The sequence below is a fragment of the Stenella coeruleoalba genome (genome assembly GCF_951394435.1).
Source record: "Stenella coeruleoalba genome assembly, chromosome: 1".
NCBI classification, from domain to species: domain Eukaryota; kingdom Metazoa; phylum Chordata; class Mammalia; order Artiodactyla; family Delphinidae; genus Stenella; species Stenella coeruleoalba.
In genome coordinates this window covers 58,401,025-58,418,654 of record NC_137169.1, presented here as the reverse complement: position 1 = coordinate 58,418,654, position 17,630 = coordinate 58,401,025, and the positions used below count along the sequence as shown (strand labels likewise).

The window sequence follows — 17,630 nt, the reverse complement described above, 5'->3', positions numbered from 1 at the left end:
CACACTTGTCACATCATGGATACAACATGGCAGTTGTAGCTTCTCACACATAATGTCTGGCACGTTGTAGGTTCTCACAAATGCTGGTGTCTTTTTCTGCCCAACTTCTAGTCCTTCATGTAGGGCCTGCAGGAGTAAGAAAAGATTTGCCTTCTCTTTGCTCACTCAGCAGGCATACTTCCCCAAAAGGAGGGTTTGACTGACATCTCTCAGTATGGAGTGCCCTTGCTGGGCAGATATCCTGCCGGGACCCTCAGAGGCAGAGGCTTCCTTGCTACATGGTCACAAATGGATCTGGTCCAGTCAGCCATGGTTGAGATATCAGGCCTGGGTTCACTGTAAGGGCATTGCCTTGGCCATCGGAGTCCATATAGAGGAGAGCTGGGCCCACTGGGCTTCTTTCCCTATGAGGTAGCTATGTACCCGGTGGGCTCCTGACAGCTGAGTTTTCAGAGGTTCTTCCTGAGAATCCTGCCTCATAGAATGAGGCACTTTCTTGGGGAAAGCATTCACGAGAAAAAAAAAGGAATGATCTACGGGAAGCTACTACTATTTAGCACTAAAAGCAGATGTTAAGTTATCTGTTCTTCTGTTCATTCAACAGGTATTTTTTGAACCCTCACCGTGTACCACACACTATTTTAGGTGTTTGGGATATAGCAGTGGATTTAACAGACTAAATCCTCATTCTCTGTATGCAAAACACACATATACAGACACAGAGCAATGCTTTCTCTGCCCTCCTCTGTGTTCCAGGAGTCTGCTTCCTCACAGATCTCACAACCCGGGCTGCCTGGCTTTCTACCTTTTCGTAAGGGTTTGGCCAATGGAAGGTATAGCAGGAAATTGGAAGTTGAGAGGTGAGAGAAGTCAAGATATTTCTTCCCCTCACTCCCAGGACTTTGGTCCATGGATTCTAGGAAGGACTTCATCCTTCTGGACCATGAGCTCCTACCAGGTAATCGCTCCTCCATGGCCCCAGCTCTCACTGGAATCTGTAATACTTTTCTCTCTTCTTGTTCCTACAGCTCTAAGTGTGGTAACATCTTCCTACCATTGCTGGTCTATGGATGTTTCAGTATTCTTTTCTGGTTAACTCTCCTCATTCTGTAAGTATTCCCTTAATTAAAGTCCCTTGAACCATTGCAATTGCATTCTGCTTTCTGCTAGGATCCAGACTCCAAGCTGGCTACATAACTTGTGAAGCCCAATGCAAAATAAGAATGGTGGACCCTTATTCAAAAAGCAGGAAAAAAAATGTTAAAGGTAGATTTAAAAACTTTTTCCTTTAAAAATATTTTATTGTTTATAAAATGAAACTGTAGTAATGTTGATATATGAGTAATAACATATATATTGAGAAAAGTATTTCTGGTGTCATAAATTTATATAATACAATAAATAACATTAATATAATAGTTTGATTATAAGATTTCTTCTGGATCATTTTTTCTGCAAATTATTAGGTCATCAAAATGTAATACTTTTAGCAACTTCATTTCAATAAATAAAATTAAAGAAACATCAATCACTCTCGGCAAATGCAAGATTGCAAATAATGTTGGAAAAGTTTAATTCTGAGAAGGATCTTTCTGCTGATGCAGCTATTAATAAGCTGTTAAGAGTATTTCATAGGCTGTGACAAACAGGGATAAATTTCAGGCAAATTATTTTAAAATATAAATTGTATTGCATTTAGAGCTGATGATTTTTGTGGGATAATTTTTCTGAAAAGATTTAAGTTCATACAAATGAGTTTCAGGTAAGTCTACATTTAATTTTAAATGCAAATTTATACAATAGTATTTTAATGTTTCCTTTGACTTTCTTTAGTTCATGGATATTGTTTAAGGAAATGAAAGTGACTTCATGATTTGTATATAATTTTAAATGCTTGTTTCTGCATTCTATCACTGTTTCTTCAATTAGAAAGAAACATTCATTTAAAATTTAAAAATTATCTTCCTTGTTAATAATTAGTTCATCTGAAACTTCGTATGAAAATGGTGTCCTTTTCTATTGAATGCAACGTCTTTACATTTAATTTCTATCTCTGTTTGTGAGTATTTACTTTGTAATACTGCAGCAGCTTTCAAAAATCAGGGATTCCAAACTGTGAAGAATTGTAATGACTCCCTGATATGCTTTATTGCAATTTCAGTGTGTGTGCTTTTGTTTTGTAATTATTTGCTGACAGTTTGCTGACTGGGCACAAGCAATTTTTGTCCAGCACTTAGAATGGAAAGTTAATATTTGTACAAAGCCTTAAGAACAAGCTCCCGGGATGGATGGGCAAGCCCGCCTCCCACCAGGGGTTCCGGAGTTGCTCCCTCCTACATCCATGGCTACTGCTGCTTTTGCTGCTGTTGTCGCTGTGACTGTTAGTGATCTGAGGCTTATCCTGGCCCTAGACCCAAGGCCGCAAAGCACCCTGGACAGCCCCGCAGTGTGTGCATGCACATCAAATGGCCAGGCCGACTGTGCCTGTGGACGTGGCTGCTGGATCACAGCTGTGCGTGTGCATGCTATTGTCCAGAGTATCTCCTCTGCTCATCCTCTCCTCTGTGCATACCCCATTGTAACTTTAGACTGTATGTACTGCACACAAGTTAAAAGGTAAAATTGTGAAGAATTTCAAGACAGCAGCAGCAGGGACATAAACCAAGCACTGTGTCCCACTGGGCATGCAGCCCTGTTCAACTGCATAGGTCCAATGCTCCTAAGTCAGCCCTAGTCTAACATGTACAGTTCATGAAATTTATCTTCAGTAGGAGACACTGAAAATGAACAGATAAACAAGGAAATACATGCTAAGATACCTGGTGGTGATAGTGAAGTATTATAGAAAACAAAGCAGAGCAAAGGAGACAGTGTCAGGGGATGGGGTGTATCTATACTCTGTCTAGGGTGGTCAGGTCAGGTCTCTCTGATGAGATGATATTTAAAGAGAGACAAGAATGAACCAAGAGAGTGAATCTCAGTAATGACTGGGAGCAGAGCATCCCCAGTAGAAGGAGAAGCAGGCACCCAATCCCTGATATGGGAACATGCTTGGAGAGTTCAAGCAAAAACAAGAGAGGGACAGCGTGCCAGGAGGGCAGCAAGCAAGGAGGAGAGTAGTAGAAAGTGAGGTCAGGAGAGGTCAAGGGGGCCTGATTGGACTCTGGATTTGTTGTAAGTGTGGGAAGCATTGGAGAAGCGTTGAGAGCTGGAAGAGACAAGATCAGGTGGTGGGCGGAGGGTAGCAATGCTGGAATTCTTCTCTTCCGCCTCACTGGTGCCACTCTCCTCCTCTCTCTTGACCTCGTTCGTTGCCTTGGTCATAGTAGTCATCTCCCAGGTCTTCAAAGACATCTTTCCTCCCTGGAGCCCTCATTCATACTGTGCTTTCTGCCTGGATGCTGTCTGACCATGCTTTTCATGGTGGACTTCCCTCAACTTTCTGGTCTCCCCTTAAACTTCACCTACTCAGGAGCTGACATCCTGTCCCATGTATCTCCCCCACGATTGTATCTCAGCTCTTTTTAAGTTTCCTTCATGACATTGATTTATATCCACATGATCTGTTTGTTTACTTACTTGACTACACTCTGCATTTTAAAAAATGTGTTTACTTATTTTTGGTCTAGCTCCCCAACCAAAATGTAGAATCTATCAGGGTCAGGACTATGTCTTCTTTTTTTTTAATTTTTGTACAATTTTGAAAGGTTACTTTCCATTTACAGCTATTACAAAATATTGGCTATATTCCCTGTGTTGTACAATACATCCTTGATCCTATCTTAAACCCAATAGTTTGTACTTTCCACTTCCCCACCCCTATATTGCCCCGCGGCCCACTCTTAACCACTGGTTTATTCTCTATGTCTGTGAGTCTGCTTCTTTTTTTGTTATATTCACTAGTTTGTTGTATTTTTTAGAGCCCACATATATGTGATATCATGCAATACTTGTCTTTCTCTGTCTGACTTATTTCACTTAGTATAATGCCCTCCAAGTCCATCCATGTTGCTGCAAATAACAAAATTTTGTCCTTTTTATGGCTGAGTAGTATTCTGTGTGTGTATATATATATACACACACATATATCTATGTATATATAAATACATATATATACACACACACATATATACACAACATCTTCTTTATCCATGTATCTGTTGACAGACACTTAGGTTGTTTCCATATCTTGGCAATTGTAAATAATGTACTCTGAATGTTGGGGTGCATGTATCTTTTCAAATTAGGACTATTTCTTGTTTCCCACTCCTGGAAATCAGCCTTCTCACAGCTCCTGGTGTATAGCAGTGATGAATAACCATTTGCCGAATAAAGGAACCTCTCCTCTGTACATACCACCACAACAACTATCCTGTGGCTTGGCAATTCTGCACCTTCACCTGAAATTATAGAATTTTATTCCCACACTTGTCATCCAGTAAGTATGTGCTTATCCTTCAAGTCTTAGATGCATCCTTACCTTCACTATGGGAAGGCTTGTGTGTTATGTACACATACACATATATACACACGCTTCACTAAATATGTCTATTGTTTCTCTGATGTGTTTCCAGCACCCTTTGTCCCTACCTGTCAAAGGACCCACCACATTGTATCACATTATATTATAATTATCTCTTTACATGTCTGCCCTCAAGGGGCTTATAGCATTAAGGGGAGACAGAGGGTAAATCCAGCTCAGTTTGGCAATCCCTGCTTCTAGCACTGCCCTGGCACATGGAGGTGATCACGTATGTTTGGGAAAGGAGTAGATGCATCTTAAAAGCTTCTTTATACACAGGCTGCTTCAGTGATCAGATCAAATGTTACTCAGACACTGCAGTTAAATTAACATGCTGTATTTTACATAGTTTTATGATTTTTCAGAGAAATTTTAATGCAGTAATACAGACTCTCATGCTTTTAGAGTCACCTTCCAATTTGATATCCCATCCATTGCTACCCCCAATTTTGAAAACGCATGGTCTATTGATAAAGCCTTGGGCCCAAAGAGAGAGTGCTGAACCACAATGTCACCATGGTGGCTCTGAGATGTCGTTATTAACCAGCATTTACTGCTGGACACAACATACCTGGAGTGAGAAAAGGAGAAGCCAGAGGTGGAATGAGGCTCCACTCCGTGTCGGCTCTGAAGCTAGACAGCCTAGTGCGTTTTCCATTACAGGTGCACACAGTGAGCCCGTCTCTCATTGGCTAGGTGATAATTATCCTTAGGCTGGCAGCCAAAACCTAAGGCTGACTCTACCCTAGCCTGGCAAATGCACCTGCTGTCACAGGGTGGGCTTATTAGATTCATTAGAGATTAGGCTGCTGCCCAGAGTGGTCAGTTCAGAGCAGGGCTCACGACTCACTTTAATCCCTCACACTCTGATTCTCCTGTCACAGCACAGTACGTGGTGATCCTCTGATAAAACCCTCTCACCAGTTACCTCTCTCTGCCTTCTCTCACTTAAAAAAAAAAAAAAATATATATATATATATATATATACACACATATATATTATAATACTATATATAAGTTCCATGCAAACCACTTTATAGGCATCATCTCAGTTAAACCTCAGGACAGCTCAGGGAGACAGGCGTTGCAATCCCCATCTTACAGACCAAGACCCTGGGCCTCCACTGTGTTAAATAGCTTGCATAAGGAAAGGACTTACCCAGGATGTAAGCTCTTATCTGTTGATATACACGTGATGATATATGTATCAAACCACTCAGGAGTGACTGAGAGTTAAAATTTGTGTCTGAATGTATATTATCTGAATATATATATGCTGGCTTGACTTTATAACTTAAATATTTTAAGTGTGAAATTAAAAACAGAATTATAGACACGAAGAATTATGGGTTTAGAAGGGACTTTATTGATTATCTAGTTCATTGCCCTCACCCTCATCGGACAGAGAGGATAAAACTGTCACAGAATAGAATAGCCCAGCATCCCCTACTTTAGCCTGGTCAGCCCTGGTTGGGAATGTCCCCAGTGTAGTACTACATTACTAGAAAGCCCTTTTCCAATTCTCCACTGTGATTATGGCCTGAGTCCTACCTAGTTGTAGTTTTTCTGTTTGTTCCATTTCTCATGAAGCCCCTCAGGCCAGGTAGGAAGACAATTTCCTTTCTCTCAGTCTCCACCGCGTCCACGCCAGCACAGATGTGCTGACAGGATTCCGCCAGGCCAGATTCTGAGCCTATCCTTCACATCTGCAGGCTCCTTCCAGGTGAAAAACTGATATGCCACCAGAGAAGCTTGCGATGGACACTTGTTTGATGCCCCAGGGAGGCAAAGGCCAAGCAGCATTCTGGAAGTCCCATAGAAAACTAGGCCCATAAAAAGAAACACAATTGAGTTATTTGTAGTGAGGTGGATGGACCTAGAGTCTGTCATACAGAGTGAAGTAAGGCAGAAAGAGAAAAACATGTACTGTATGCTAACACATATATATGGAATCTAAAAAAAGAAGGTTCTGAACAACCGAGGGGCAGGACAGGAATAAAGACAAAGACGCAGACGCAGACGTAGAGAATGGACTTGAGGGACACTTGGGACGAAGTGAGAGAGTGGCATGGACATATATACACTACCAAATGTAAATAGATAGCTAGTGGGAAGCAGCCGCATAGCACAGGGGGATCAGCTCTGTGCTTTGTGTCCACCTAGAGGGGTGGGGTAGGGAGGGTGGGAGGGAGACGCAAGAGGGAGGGGATATGGGGATATATGTATACGTATAGCTGATTCACTTTGTTATACAGCAGAAACTAACACACCGTTGTAAAGCAATTATACTCCAATAAAGATGTTTTTTAAAAAAAAAAGAAAACTAGGCCTTTAAAAGCCCCGAAAAGCTAAGACAAACCCTTTTCACTGTTTCAAGACATATGAAAGGAGTTTGATGTACAACCGCTCAGGACAAAAGTAAGCTGCTTGCTCAAGGAAAATATATTTTACGAGATCACCAGGATCACCTCTTTGGCAGGCGGCCTGCATGCTGAGCTGCAAATTCTGTGCCACCGGCCTGACATGCAGGCCCTAAGCCCAGAGGCCCACTCCTAACCCCAAAGGGAGAGGCCTGTGCATAACCGTGAGCCCTGGCTCGGTCTTCTCCCCCGGAGCACAGTAGGGAGGAATCCTGGAGGAGAAAGCTCATGCCAAAACAGATGCCAGAACCCATTCCAGGAGTCTGTTTTCCATCAAGCAGAGAAGACAAAACATGCTTACTAGCTTACGAGCAAAACGATTGCCGACTCCTTAAGCATCAGCTCAAATTCCACTTCCTCAAATTCCTAAACCCCTGAAACAACACATGTCTGCCTCCTCCACACGCCCCTCTAGAACATTTTTTAAACATATGAGCCTGTATGGCTTTATGGCTCTTTTTTCATGTGTCTTTTATGACACAGTGTGAGTTAGTGACCAACCAGGTTCACATACAAATTTTAACTCTCAGTTGCTCCTGGGTGGTTTGATACATGTATCAGCAGGTATATATCAACAGTTAAGAGCTTGAATCCTGGCTAAGCCCCTTCTTTGTGCAAGTCAATTAACCCAGTGGAGGCCCAGGGTTCTGATCGGTAAGATGGGGATTGCAATGCCTGTCTCCCGAGCTGTCCTGAGGTTTAAGTGAGATGATGCCTATAAAGTGGTCTGCGTGGTATTTGATACTCAGTGAGATACTCAGTAAATGTTTTGTTTCCACACCAGCCCCTCTCTTTACACAGGCGTGTAATCCATATATAGAAACTCTTGCAGTCAGAAGCATTTCAGAATTGAGAATTTTCGTATTCATAATGCCCCCATCAGGTCTGAGGCGCACATTATAAATTAAACATATTAATATTCTCCAGTGATATATCTGAATACATGGCATACATTTAAATAATTGGAAAAAAAGTCTATAAATGACTTCAGATCAGTCTCAACAGGTTTGCTATCAAACAAGCATTGCAAACTTCCAAAAAATTTCTATTTTTGAAGTTCTTTGGACTTTGGAACTGTGACTAAGGGGTTGTGGACCTGCGTAATGACTATTGTTAAAGACATAACATCCCCACCAGGTATTAAAAACAGGGTTAGCTTTTGTTTTGCTTTGTGCCTTACTCAGAGCAGAAATTCAATAACCCTTTCTGAGTGACTAAGCAAATGAAGGAACGGATGTGTACTCCTTAAGAAACATGAAAGCGGCCCTTTCCCTCCATCACTCCCAGATAGAATTAGTCTTTGTTCTTCCTCTGTGTTTCATCCCCTGCACACGTCCATTTGACCAGACACTGCAGGCGGGTGGTGGGGTGGGGTGAAGTACAACATCAGAGTAGATCGAAGCTCAAAGGCAAGTGTGCCTCTGGCTTTTTCTTCCTTATGCTTATGAAATTTATTCTTAGAAAGAAATATGGTTGGATATTGTCAAAAAGATTTGACTTGAATAATTGTTCTGGCACCGGACAAGAAGTCAGCAACTTTTAACTACGGTAGAAATGATCGTAAAGATATAGTTTAAAATTGCCTCGTACTCAAAAGAACTGAAAGGTTTGTGGTTCAAGTTTACCATAGTGCACTAGACATTATTCTCCTATATATGATACCAGCTAAGCAAGAGCTGTGATAGGAGTGACACAATGCATGTTTAACATAACATTGAGTACTTTTAAATGCTGGTAAGGTGCAGGACAAGTCAGAGGAGTGGAAAGGTTGGGAGAGTGTTAGAATGATCCCTGAAGGTGGTCCCTGAGGAGGCCGAATCCTGAGCACAGCATGAGGGATGGATTGACCTTAATTGGGAAGAAAGATGTATTTTCCAAAAATTTGATAATGAAAGAGTCTAGGATAGGGGGGAATATGGATCAGTTTATAGGCAGGGGTTCCAAAGGATGAGGACATGTCAACCTAATGCTTGTATTTTCTTGGTTAAATAGGGTCCAGGGTTCTCTACTGAGTGTCCAGAGTAAGAGATGGAGCAGAGGAGCTTGAGCAGAGTGAAATTAGACAGGGCCATGTGGGAAGTGGGACAGAAAACTCACTCCAGAAACACAAAGGGATGACTTGCTGTTGAGGGGTCTGTGGACCAAGGTGCCATGACTGTAATTAGCAATTCCACAAGCTCTGTGGACTTCTCCAGCAGTGTCTAGCACCTTGGGTCCAAGAGCATATAAAGCATACAGTTGATTGATTCAAGGGCGGGGGGAGGGGGGTGTTACCCTGTGAATACAATGGAGGTATCATAGGAAATGGGACTTGAGGCTATCTTCAGGGGAGTGTTAAAGTCATCAAGCCTGGGACTTCCCTGGTGGTCCAGTGATTAAGAATCCACCTTCCAATGCAGGGGACGCAGGTTTGATCCCACATGCTGCAGGGCAACTAAGCCCGCACCGCAACTACTGAGCCCACGCGCTCTGGAGCCCGTGCACCACAACTACTGAGCCCAATCACCCTAGAGCCTGTGCACCACAACTAGAGAGGAGCCCGTGCGCTGCGATGAAAGATCCCACATGCTGCAACTAAGACCCAGTGCAGCCAAAAAAAAAAAAAAAAGTCGTCAAGCATGTACTCTGAAGGACCTGAAGATATGGGAAGAGGTTTGATCTTTCTCCCCAGGTCTGCTCTTCCATAAGGTGGTATTGTGCAGTGGTTAAGAGCACAGACTCTGGAATTGGACATTATGCCTTCAAAATCCACTTACTACTGGCTGGGAGATCTTGGGCAAGTTATTTGACCATTTTGTACCTCCCCATTTCTACTGATAAAAAGGGGATGTTAATACTACTTGCCTCACTGGGTTGTTGTGAAGATTGAATGAGTTTATATACTTAGGGTGAAATTGGTATAAAATAAGATCTATTTAAGTATTACCTATTATTATTCCTCTAGAAGTCTCCATTTCAGTAAAATGCACCTCCACTGACCCAGAAGGTCATTATAGCAACTTGTTGAGGAAACATTGTCTCCTAGATCCTCCAGAAAAGAATGCAGCCTGCCTACACCCAGATTTCAACCCAGTGACACCCGTTTCAAATTTCTGAAACACACAACTGTAAAATAGTAAACCTGTGTAGCTTTAAGCCACCAAGTTTGTGGTAATTTGTTATAGCAGCAATAAGAAATTAATACAACCCCTTTTTAGCTATAGAACCTTAGCGTTAGTTACTTAAATTCTCTGAACAACAGTTTTTCAATATGTAATAATAATAAGAAGAATATGTAACCCTTGGCTATTGTGAGGAATAAGTGAAGGAATAGAAATAAGTTATTAGAGCAATGTCTGGTGTTATGGGCAGAATTACGCCCCTCCCCCCAATTCATATGTTGAAGTGAATAAGTCTCTACCTCAGAATGTGACTGTATTTGGAAATAGAGTCTTTAAAGAGGTGATTCAGATTAAACAAGTCCATATGGGTGAGACCCTAATCCAATATGACTGGTGTATATAAAAAGGAGGAAAGACACCAGGGTACACACACACACAGAGGAAGGGCCATGTGAGGAAACAGCTAGAAGGCGGCCACCTGCAAGGCAAGGAGAGAGTCCTCAGGAGAAACTGAACTTGCTAATGCCTCCATTTTGGACTCCCAGCCTCCAGAACTGTGAGAAAATTTCTGTTGTTTAAGCCCCACAGACTGTGGTATTTCATTATGGCAGCCCTAACAGACTTATACCTGTGGCCCTACTAGGTAGTTAAAAATGTTGATTCTTACTATCACTTGTTCTTTATTAATAAATTTGGATACTAGGACTATTTTGTGGAATTACATTTAGGACTAAGATGATATAAGAAACCCGAGTTCTACTTTTGGCTCTGAATCTGTGGCAGCATCAGCTTGTCAGGACATACAAGTCCTATGTGCTCTCCATCTTTTTGTGTTGATGTTTTCTCTCTTCTGGTTGACGATGGTAGATTGAACACATGTGGCTTTCCCTGGATCCCTCAGCCGCATTCAAAAGATAATAAGGGGATTTTCTTTTAAAGGTATAAAGAAAACAGGAGAGAAAAAAAGCAACAAAAAACTTGGAAGCTGGAAACAAATGGATCGAGGAAAACTGAATGAGCAGATGACCTCATTCAATGAGCAGATTGAACCCTAACCTGTCCACGGGAGAGTGCAGAAGCAAGCTGGTAGGCACGCAGAGCTGAAGAGTGACTTGAAAATCAGCAGCATCAAGGATCGATGAAAGTGTGTGTGTGTGTGTGGTGTGGTTGTGTGTGTGTGACGGGGCGGGGGTGGGGTTAGGAGTCGACGGGTGTGTGTGGTGGCTAAAAACCAGAAGACTGGTCGAAGAGCTCTTTAACACAGTTAAACCCTTAGACCCCCTCTCTTACTTCTCTAAGCTGATAGCTGTCCCTGCCCTAGAAGTAGAAGACAGAAATTGACTTTCTGGCAGGAGTGAGACAAAGGGATTCTGGATTGGGGGACATCTAGTTGGTGGGCAGGTATAAGGTACTGAAAATGGGGGATTTTAATGACAATCCACATATTGAATTCCAAGACACCCTTACCACCTTCCCCCTTAGGTTCTGAGAAGGCCGGCCATCAGGCTTGTAGTCTCCAGGCTAGAGATTAGAAGAGCCTTCTTTAAGAAACCAGCCCATCCTACGAGAGAAGAGATGGAGGTACTGCCATTTTTTATTCTGACCCGCCTGCCATGAATTCTATCCATCCACCAGCTCCGCTCGTGCGCCTTCCAGCCTCCATATCGCTTTCTTAGTATCCTGCTCTTAAAAATGTGCTGACGGCTCAGAGCTGGCTGAAGACACTTGAAGAAAACCTCTAACCTGAATATTGGAGACTCAAACTAACAAACACCAATAAAAAGGGAATTTGTAGGAAAGAGAAATAATGTAGGGACAAGGAACTTAACAGAGAAAAATAGCTATCATTAATATCCTCATACAGAGGGGAGACTCTATTGCAGCCACAACATAAGAACAGCTTTTATTATTACAAGGAATATTCATGAAAGAGAGCTTTTGGAAATCTAAAAATATGGTAGCAAAAGAGAAAAGCTCAGAAGAAGAGCTTGCAGATACCAAACCAAAAAAAAAAAAAAAAGTGTGCAAGAAGAGTGAATACCTTATTGTTCAACTATGAATAAAATTCACCTGGTCATTTTGATGCCACCAGAGATTATGATACAAATATTTTAAGAGGATGGGGGAAGTGAAGTTTATGGGGGATGTGTGTGTATGTGTGTTTGTATGTGGTTTTTTTTTTTTGTTTTGTTTTGTTTTTGTGGTATGCGGGCCTCTCACTGTTGTGGCCTCTCCCGTTGCGGAGCACAGGCTCCAGACGCGCAGGCTCAGTGGCCATGTCTCACGGGCCCAGCCGCTCCACAGCATGTGGGATCTTCCCGGACTGGGGCACGAACTCGTGTCCCCTGCATCGGCAGGCAGACTCTCAACCACTGCGCCACCAGGGAAGCCCTGTATGTGTTTTTTAGGAGGGATAAGAGAACTGAATCCTTGTCATCCATAGCAAGAAGTGAAGACATAATACCTAAAATGGAGAAGTAGTCACGGAAGCATGTTATTAAGAAATGCAGAGATAACTAAGCAAAGAGACTGCTAGAAGGTTCACAGCAGTTGTCTCTGGGTAGTGGGAACGATTGTTGGAGTGTGATGAGTATGGCAGGCTGGCTGATTTACCTTTACTAATAAGCCTTGTAGAAATAATTAACTTTGAAAACCGTCTACATATTTTTTAATTTGAAATTAAATTTTAAAAAGACTAGACGTAGCGGTTGGCACAGTGTCTGGCACATAGTAGATATTCTATATAACATCATCGGTTTTCTAATTTTATTATTTTATGATTCATTCTTGTTATTTTGACTCTTCAAATGTTGTTTATAATATTCCAGGGAGCATTCTTTTTTTTTTTTTCAAAACTTTATTTTGTATAGCAACAGAGACACTTATCAGGAAGTTTTTAAGGCATGTTTTCCGGTGAGAATGGAGTAGGCATCCTGCCTTCTTTGTGACCAGCCCACCTATCCCACTGCTGATGAAATCAAGTTCAGGATGTATTCAGCTCCCTTTGCTTAGCCAGGGTCTGGAGTGAGATGGTTCCAGGAGGGGATAGAGGAAGTCCAGCGGTCTTATTCGTATGGACCCAATGCATCAGCTGGAGCTTCTATAAATTGATGGAGGAGAAACAGAGGACAAGGATCTTAGCAGCTCAGCTTTTGGTCAGGTAGAGAGTTGGCAGTTCTGATGCTTTATGCACCTGCACTTAATTTGCTTCCCCGGTCTTTTTAAGTGGGAGCCCATTAACACCTCAAGACTGATGGCTCTCGTTTTACATTCTGATTGAATGTACCTTCGCATAATGGAATGTGTGCTGTGACTGCTTCCCTGGAAAAGCTGCCCTATTTATTCAGCCACCCTGGAGAAAGGAGAGAGATTTTTCTTGCAGAGGCAAGAAATAGCCACAAGCTGCTATTAAACATCTTGGAGTTATAACTTTTCAAATGTTGTTCATTTATGCTACCTTATAACATTATAGGTTACATTAATATGTAACATTATACAGTGGTGGAAGGACCCATATTATCGTTATTCTCACTTTGCAGATGAGAAAACTGAAGTACAGAGGTGATATGCCTACAGTCACACAGCTCAGTAAGGATGAGTCACCAAATCCCATCTTGATTTCAAATCCTGAGTCCTCTCTACTGTACCAGATAATTCTTTTTCTTTTTCTTTTTTCTTTCTTTCTTTTTTTTTTTTTTTTTTTTTTTTTTTGCTTATTTCCATGTGGATCAAACCTAGAGATCTGAGCCAGCACAGAGGAATATAAAGATAGTATGACATGTTAAGACCCTATAAAAGAAGACATTAAGGGTAAGGTAGAGGTTTGGCCAATGGCCTGAGCCAATCAAAACATGCCCTGGAGAGTTGTCTCTTGGGCAGACTAGCAGTAAGAGCTGAGAGAAGGCTTCTACTCCAGTGAGATGCCCTGGTTCTAGGAGTGGAATTGCAGAGGTGAGGGCTGCAGGAATAGTCACAGGCAGCAGAGTTCCTGTCATCATAGAGCACAAATCGGGGACGGCTGGGCAGAGGAAAAAGTATAGGTTTCATCTCTCTTGATAGCATTCATCAAATGGTGGAAGCTGATAAGGATTCTGAGCTGGAGGCCAGGCTCAACAGGAAGATTGCCATGGTCAATTTGCAGCATCACCAAGGGCTCGGGAGGGTTTTGAAAGCTGTTGCTAAGTGTTTGTCATCCCTGGGCAGGAGTTTCTGTCAGATGCTCCCTCCCGAATGATAGGGTTGTCCTTTGAGCTGTGTCACCAGGAAGGGCACAACGGTCCCATCCGTCAGAGAGTCAACAGGTGGCTACTGCACAACCATCACCGTGGCGCTCAGTCTTGGCTAGCCACCGGATTCAGTAATGGCACGTCACAACAATATACACATTTGGGCCTCACCCCTATTATTCTCGTTCCTTGGACCTGGAGTGGAGCCCAGAGTCAATATTTTTTAAATCTCCAAAGTATATTTTGATGCCTATTTAAGATAGAGAAAAATGTATAACCAATTTTGTGCAGGGCATGATCATACCCATTGGGGGGTGTGTATGTGTTGGGGGGTGTTTTATAACCTTTTTTCACCCCATCAGTGAGGGAGGGAATCTAGGCCTAGGGTTTGGAAGGTATCCAAACTTACAGCACCGGAAGCTGAGATCTAGAGGAGTTTATTAGACGAGTAAACTCACAGCCCAGGGAAGGAGGACACTGTAGCCCTGCAGGATCACACGGAGGGTGCAGAATGCCCCCGGGGGAGCAGAGTGAACCAGCAGGGACTGTGGGGGGCAAGTTTTGTAACAAACAAGAAAAGGGTGAGGTGACTGCTAGTTCCTGTGGGAGGATGTGATTGGACTGTTCGAATAATCCTGTGGGCTGTCAGGAAACTGAGACCCATCAGGTTGAGGACTGGGTGGGATGCAGCTGACTCCGCTGATAAGAGATAGGCCTGGTGAAAGCAGTGGAACTCACAGTTAGGACTTTGGGGTACTATGGGGCTCGAAGGTTTCAAGGCAGCACGTGACGTTTTAGGCTTTGCAATACTGTCGCAGGGGTAGGGGGAGATGAGATGATAAAAATGAGCATGACAGAAATGGTCCCCAGGAGTCTAACGGAAAACAAAGAAGAGTACACAGACCATTGCCTGTAGTGATAAATGCTAAGATATGAGAGTTGGGGACTGGGGCCAGGTAAGTAGGGTAGCTAGGATAATGGTTTAGTTTTTGTTTTAACAAAGCAAAGCGCTCCTCCTAACCCTCACATTCAACCAGAAATGTGAGGGTTAAGAGAAGTTGTTAGTATCCAGATCTTCCTGACCCCAAAGCTCAAGCCCCTCTCTCCACTGCAGGAGTGGCTTCTCCTTCTAGATGTGTCACACTTATTAGCACAATGCTTTGCACATGGTAGAGATGCAACAAAAAATATTTTTTGTATGAATACATTCCTTAGAGCAAGTTTAAAGGTATGTGGTAAGACTCAGTCAAAGATAAGTAATATTCATGTTTGTTAAGTTGAGAAAATGAAGGCTTTTTTATTTTAAACTGGGCACCTCTTGTGTATTTGCAGTCATTCTGCTGGGCATTGGGGATACAAAGAAGAGATGTGGTCTTTGGCTCATTGAGGTTATATTTCACTGGGGACACACACACACACACCACAAAAAAAAACAATGCCAAATGGTGACAAGTGCTCCTCTAAAGGAAATGAACAAGGCACAGAAAGAGGAAAAGTAGAGGAGAAGTGACCTACCATGGATAGGTGGTGGGAGTTGGGCTAGGTCTTTCTGGGTACCATTTATAACCTGAAACTGAAAGTGTAAGAAAGAACCCTGTATGTGAAGTGGACAGACCTCTTTTGCAGGTAGAGTAACTATTATGTGTAAGCATTCTGAGGTGACAGAAGCTTAGATTGTCTGGGAAAATGAAAGGCAACTCATATCAGGATTGCAGAGAGCAAAGGGAAGAAGGATAAGAAGTAGCAGCAAAGGTTAGCAAAGATACATTGACCATGATAAGGAGTTTGGATTATTTTCTGAATGCAGTGGAAAGTTGGAAGGGTTTTTAAGCAGAGGAGTACCATAATCTAATTTACATTCTGAGAAGATCACTCTGGGTGATATTGTGATAGATTATAGGCACAGGGAATAAAAAAGTAGCAAGCAACCATTGAGTTGGTTATGAGTTATGGTAAGAGAGAATGGTTGATGGTCCCATCCAGGTGACAATGGAGGAGGAAGAACTTGGATAACCTTGAGATATAATGTATTTCAGTGGTAGAATCAATAGAAATTGCTAGTGGATTGGATGGAAATGTGAGTAAGGAATCCAAACTGGCACCTAGGTTTCTGGCTTGAGTGAAAAGGTTGATGGTGATGCCATTTTGTACACGTAGAAGACTGTGGAAGAATGAGGTTTGACAGGTAGTCATCAAGGGCTCTTAGACCATCTAAAAATTAGTAACTTGCTTGAGGCCATAGAGCTAGAGAGTGACAGAACCTGAATTAGAATCGATCCTGTGATTCCATTATACTTGTAAATAAATCATTACAAATTGCCATGGTTTAATCTTGGCAAAGAGGGAAATAATTTCATTATGATTTATAGGCAATTACATTAAGCTGCAATTAAGCCTTTGCTCTTTCAAAAATAAATGTAAAAAAAAAGAAAAAAAATAAGGAGAGGATTGCTAGAATAGTTTATCAATGTGCACTTATTGACCAATGTTTATGCGTATGGCGTTGCTAGGTAATGCCAATATTTTCAAGACATGGCTCATGCCTTCAAAAAGCTCATAGTGTAATTCAGCAGTTTCCAAATTATTATATACCAAGAGATATCTGTGAGTGTTATATGAGAATATGGGCAATCAGTTAAAGAGAGAGCCTTTTATCAATTAACATATTTTGTGAGAACTGAGAGGAAAGAAATATGGTTATAGCACTTTCTAAGCTTATTTGACCTAATAATCTTTATTTGGCAGATCTTTGTCTTGCAACATTATAACATACTTGTGCTTCACAGAACAGAGTCTGGAACAACTTTATCCAGTTGGAAATATGGGAACCTGAGGCTTCCATATGTGAAGCTATCTCTTGAACAGATCACAAGCTCTGTAAGCATAAACTTATACTACAGTAAAGGATTCTTTATATCAGTAATAACAACAACAAAAACAGTAGCTAACATTCACTTGGTTGTCATTCTACAAATATCAGTTGAGCCTCAGTCATGTGCCAGGCACTGTGCCAAGAACTAGGGACATAAGTGGCAAGAAGCCAGACAAGGCTAGTATCCTTCCAGGGAACCTAGAGTCCAGTGAAAAGATGATGTTAAAACTCAGTCTGGATGAGAGCCAACACAGCCATAAATAAATAAATAAATAAATAAATAAATAAATAAATAAATAAATAAAATTTGTTAAAAAGGCAAAATTCCTTAAAAAAAAAAAAAGAAACTCAGTCTGGATGAGTGCAACTAACAGCAGCTGTGAGCGGGCAGGCACCAGCCCTCCCCAGCCCTCTCCCCCATTCTTCTCTATATCCATGTCAGCTGCTGAGCTCTTCTGAAGGGCTGCTCATTGTTGACTTGGATGAAGG

The 17,630-nt window shown here is 42.0% G+C and overlaps 1 protein-coding gene across 1 annotated transcript in view; it reads left to right on the top strand.

Annotated features, from left to right (window-relative positions):
- The first annotated feature begins 1,089 nt into the window (after positions 1 to 1,089).
- GNG12 (G protein subunit gamma 12) overlaps positions 1,090 to 17,630 on the top strand; it is a 280,258-nt gene continuing 263,717 nt past the window's right edge. Inside the window, exon 1 of the mRNA XM_079917654.1 lies at positions 1,090 to 1,109. The gene's annotated coding sequence lies outside the window, so the exon portion shown is untranslated. The remainder of the gene's footprint in view (positions 1,110 to 17,630) is intronic.